Source organism: Leuresthes tenuis, unplaced genomic scaffold, assembly GCF_036924035.1.
Source record: "Leuresthes tenuis unplaced genomic scaffold, fLeuTen1.0.hap1 SCAF_17, whole genome shotgun sequence".
Lineage (NCBI taxonomy): Eukaryota > Metazoa > Chordata > Actinopteri > Atheriniformes > Atherinopsidae > Leuresthes > Leuresthes tenuis.
Window position 1 is genome coordinate 31,219,257 of NW_027325371.1, and position 5,438 is coordinate 31,224,694.

Sequence of the window (5,438 nt, forward strand, 5' to 3'; positions counted from 1 at the left end):
CTGATTAAACCGTTCCACTTTATGTCAAATTAAGTAGAATAATGAACATTTGACCGTAGAAGTGATTTTCTCTGATTCAGACACCTTTATTTATTAGTAAATGAATATTTTTCAACCTGATAAACTGGCCTGCATCTTGGAGAGGTGGTGTGTGTGTGTGTGTTCATATGCGTGTTTCTGAGGATCAATGCTTTTGGTCCATCTGCCTCTGCTTGCACTTCTTTACCCCGGCCTGTTATCTTCTATTTCATAATGCCATTTATCAGTATTCTCGTTATAATCATTTATACCTCACAAAATGTACTGATGGGTCCATTCTTTCATTGACTTGTTTTGCAGTGACGCTCTGTTTAAACATTGTAGCATTTACTGCCCTTATTTTCATAAACAGGTATCCATCAGAGATTTTGGTCTCTCCATGTTGTCATAAAAGGCTCATCTGAACAACACTTGGCGCCTTTTCCCCTTCTTATCTGCGCATCTCGCTTAATTATCCATATACTAGACAACAGCGATGGTACCTCAATAAATGACCACGGAAGTTTTACTTCGAGGTATCTCAGTTCTACTTGCAGAAAGAAGAGTTTCCTCTTTGTGTGAGTTTATCTTTGCTGCGTGGCAAGAAAATAAAACAAAGTCAAGACTTCATATCAAACAGCACAAGCATTAGGTTGTCTGCTTCTTAATAATATCACGTCTTTCCCGTGAAATGTCACGTGTTAATACAACTGCAGCATACAGTACATTTTTGTTGGTCTGTCACTGAGTTAATTTCATTTCTGTCCTAAACTCGTGCACTTTCAATGATATTTAAACTAGTTCAATTAACACCTTTTCTGTTGTCGATATGCAACACTTCGTTCCGTGAAATCAGAGATTACTTTAGTGATTCATGCTTCTTTATATGATTATGTTTTTTTTATTTTATTTGCTGCTCTTGATACTTCTGTCTGTCCAAAAAAGATATTTGTGCATGTAAGCTCAGTTCAGAATAACTGAAGTATGAGCTTGAAAGGTCGGGTTAGCTTAACCAGGAAGATGTTAGGCCCGCACTTTATGGAAGTGTCTACTGTCTTTATGGAAGGTCTGAACCAGCTGATGGAACAAATGTTTCAACAGTAGCTAAAGGCAGGAAGCTGCAGGCTTCTAAAGCTCACCACGCGCACCCACGTACACAAACAATAGTTACAAAAACATCACTATCGCTGAGCCAGAGGGTCTGATGGTGGTTTGCTAATTACCAAAAAAGTCCCCGGTGCATTTTTTCTGTCCTCTTTCGCTCGTTGCACCCGCGTTTCAAGAGAAATTTATTGTTCTGGAGAGCGCGAGAAGCCAAAGAGGTCACGGTGCAGACGCGCGTGCTGCATGAGGAGGTCTTCATGAGAGATATATGGCAGCAAGCGCGGGTGGCGAGCTTCTCTCTCTCTTTCTGTTGTGAAAGTCTCTGTGAACCATTTGAAAGCAGACACATTCTTAGTATTAAAAACCAAGAGCCAAATATTGCCTGCCAAGTTGCAACAAGCGCACACTTATTTCACTTTTTAGCAGCCGGGCTGACCCGCCTGCCTTATTTGTCAGTATTCTGAGTGAATGATTCGTTTTTTAAATAGTGTGTGGCATCATCATTTACTTAATTATTACCTTAGTACTCAAGCCCGATGATAAATGAAATAATGTGATTATCACCATATAGAACAAATCTGCAGCGCAGCCCGCACGCTGCGTGCATTCTGGGATATGCAAAGCTGCATGCATGCATTTCACATGTGAATTCAACTACCCTTGAAGTTTTCTTTATTGTTAGGTCATATTTGCTGCTGAGCTTTAGAATCCATGTTGCTACACATTGAGGAGAAGCAGTCTTCCGGTGTGATGGTGCCATCATTGTGCGGTACAGATTCGCTCGTGGCCGTTGCATGTGAGTGATAAATAGACTTCTGTGGCTCGTATGACTAATGAGGGAGCATTAGGCCTTTACAAGCGAAATTATTTTAAAGGACTAAACAGCCCATGTTTGATTGATACCTAGGCATCCTTAATAAGAAAGACACACTGACTGAAATGATTACATATAAATACAATAACTTGCTGTGGGCATCACATCCAATCCGAGATTAAAATTCCGATTTACGGCTCATCATGAGCTTTTTTTTTTACATTTTCTTGAGATGGTCAAGAAAAATAGATTGAAGTTCATTCTTCCTTCATTTGGGAATGTGTTTTCAGGGGGAAGATGTCGTTTGATGATAGGCTTTCAGTGCAGCAAATGCTAAAATCACAAGAATTATTATGAAGACATGAGCTCCATAAATTCTGTGGAGGCTGATGAGTGCAACCGACACCAAAGACACATAGTGGACAGTAGGCCTAAGCCACCTGAGCTTTTTTAAAAAGTTGCTTACTGAGGCATTTGTTCCAAATATTATTCTTTGAACGTCCCCACCGGTCATTTTAAGGCCCGTAACATTTATATCAGCGCGCATACAGAAGCGTCTGTCTGCAGGTATTTTGACGGGACAGCATCCTTCTGAGATCCGCGGGAACCGGTTTGAAGGATGGCACTTATCTTGTTATTATTCTGGGATGTGAAACGTGTTTATGTGAAATTGATTTATAATGTAACGCAGGCTCTGCCTGACAGTTTGAATATTGCTCTAAAGTTAGAACATTGGCGCACTAAAAGGCATCGAATATACAGGCGGCTTTGAAATACTTTTTTTTTTCATTTTTATTGGTCTCTATCCAACGAACAATAAATCTCTAATCAGCACATAACTGCTTACAGATGCATCAGAACCTAACTCTAACTACACCGGTGATCGTAGTTATTGGCTTTGATTTGCCCCTTAAGGTTTTGGTTTGGTTATAGAAAGAAAAAGATTCACAGCGCGAGGTGTTCTGTTGGCTACGATAAAACGACGGGACTGGCTGGGGAAGTCTTTAGTGCAATCCCAGAAAGGAGGGAAGACCTCACGTGCCGAGCAGAAAAAAGATATATTTCAAAAACCGTTTGTGATCGTGCTTCCGTGTTGAGACAGATTTACGAGCTGCAGTAAAAGATTAGATGTCGGAGCTCTGGAGATCAATCTCTCAGTTTCTCAGATCACTCAAGCGTTTATATGATAATAATAATAATAATAATAATAATAATAATAATAATAATAATAATAATAATAATAATAATAATAATAATAATACACCTTAGACACTTTCATTTCTCGGCTATTCTCAGTCAAAACAAAGAGACATTTTCAGTTTCTGTCTTTTTATTGAAAGCATAGTTAATCATTAATGAGGGGGAAGAATGGAAGACTCTACCTGTCCCAATTCATCACGGACCGTCAGACCCCCAAGAGCGCCAGTGTCACCACAGCCTCTCAGTGTCATTCTGCCTCTAAGTGCTAACGCTGCTTTAGCAGCACTGTGACGGGTCAGCCGCTGGAATACTGCGATCTCAATAAATAAACATACATCTGATCAGAGTTCCATTTGCTGACTCGTTCTTTCTGTTTTCCGCTGGTGTCTTTGTGAGTCATTAAATTGCAGAGATGGTTCTTCCTGGCTGGCTCACTTAACGGTGACTATCACTCGGATGTTTCGGTCATGTGGAAAAACGTTCCTTGCATCTGTGCCAGGTTTATAGAGCTGCTTCGTGTTGCTGTTGTGAGGCCGGCCAAGGTTTCAGCTGCTAATCTCAGCTATTGTTTCACACTGTGATTCCTAGAATTTATTGCCGTCATTAAAGACGCCATCATCACCACCGCAAATGTTTGATTTAAATCGTGTTGTGGAAAAGAATCTCAGAGTAGAGCCGCGTGCTGGGATCGCACGCTTTCAAAGCTCAAATTATGAATCGATCAGTACCCAACAGTTTCATTTGCAGTCTTCGGATTCACGTCCCCTATTAATACTTCTACGGGTATTTCTTCCTTTTTGCATGTTGATAATTCGACAAAAATAGATAATGCTGTCAAAAAGATTCATTTCTTTTTTGTGAACTTACATAGAATCCGCCACTTCTCTCATCATACGTAAAAGAAAATGGGATTAGTTTTGAATGACTCTTCTGATGAACGTGGCACGAGCACCTGAGGGAGGAAGAAGCGGGAGGTGCTGCTACAGAAAAGCTCTGTGAAAGCCTCGTGTTTCTGCGTGTCTTGAGGCTGCTGGGGCCCATTCTTTGACCTTGAAATGTTTCTTGTTGATTATCGAGCTGCTAGGTTAGCGCTGTTACAGCATCCCAACCTCAAGCTCTGGTTTTCTTCAAGTCTTGTACTCCATTGTTCTATTTAAGCGGCTCGAGCTTTGGAGCAGAGCGCCCAAAGATTCATATGGTCTTTTGTTGCTGCCCCCACGGTCTCGTGACGGGGTTTTGTGTCTCCGTTTTTTTCCTTCCTCCGTCCTGTCTATCTCCCCACTTCTCTTCCCCTTCCTTCTCCCTCCTTGGGAAATTTCTTTGTTTCTCTGCTCTCTCGTCTGCTACATGTCTGATACTCTCTATTCGAGCCTAATTAACGTTCTTCAAAGGAAATTACAGATCATGTCAACGTGAAAACATGTTAATGTTTTTTTTTAAATGTGTGTATTTATATTCTACAGTTTTTTTCTGTTTCAACTTATTGCATAAAAGTGGGGAAAGAACTCGGCCTGTGACGGTTTATTTTTCGATTTCCAGCCTCTTATATTTCGGTGTACGGGAGGAAGTTATCATTAGTAATTGAGTGGAATTTGGTGGCATTGTCATAGCTATGAGGATCATGTATGGATATTGAACATTTAGTTTAGCTCAGCACGCATGAATATACCGACAAAAAATTGGAAAAACAAAATGAATAATTAAGTCCCGTTCTTTCAGTCTTTCCCATCGAAATGTTCTTTCAGTAGAAATAGGAACATCAGCCAATAGGTTAAGACAGGACCTCATATGGAACCCCCCAGTGAGGAATAAAGGAGACTAAATCTGAGGCGTACATCAATCTTTAAAAGACAGAAACACTCATCTACTATCTTTCCTCTCTGTGTCTCGTGCCTCCTGCTTCACTTTGCAGTTATTAACAGTCACAGCAACACCACGCGCTCACAGCCTTCTTCTCAAAGAAAGACTGAAAAGTCTGTCCTTTTGTTTTAATGACCGTTTCTGTCTTCCAACTCCTGCATCCACGCACGGGTACACTGAACTTGGGTCCTGAGAAGTAAGAGACTTAGTCCCCCCACGTCACGTGAGTCATTAAATAATTAATTCAGAAGTTGCAGAATAGATATAAATTCGTCAGGAATATTACGACAATACAGGGCACTGCTCCAGTCTGTGTATGCCTGCCATGGAAAATTCAAGTGTCCTTTAAAAAAATACAAGACCCCTACAGCAGTGGAGAGGGGGAGAGGAAAAAGAGAGAGAGGGAGAGAGGAGACACTGGGAAACACCAACAGAGAGAGAG

At 40.9% G+C, this 5,438-nt stretch overlaps 1 protein-coding gene across 1 annotated transcript in view; it reads left to right on the forward strand.

Annotated features, from left to right (window-relative positions):
* hoxb4a (homeobox B4a) overlaps window positions 1-5,438 on the forward strand; it is a 342,957-nt gene that overhangs the window by 7,311 nt on the left and 330,208 nt on the right. The window lies entirely within an intron of this gene.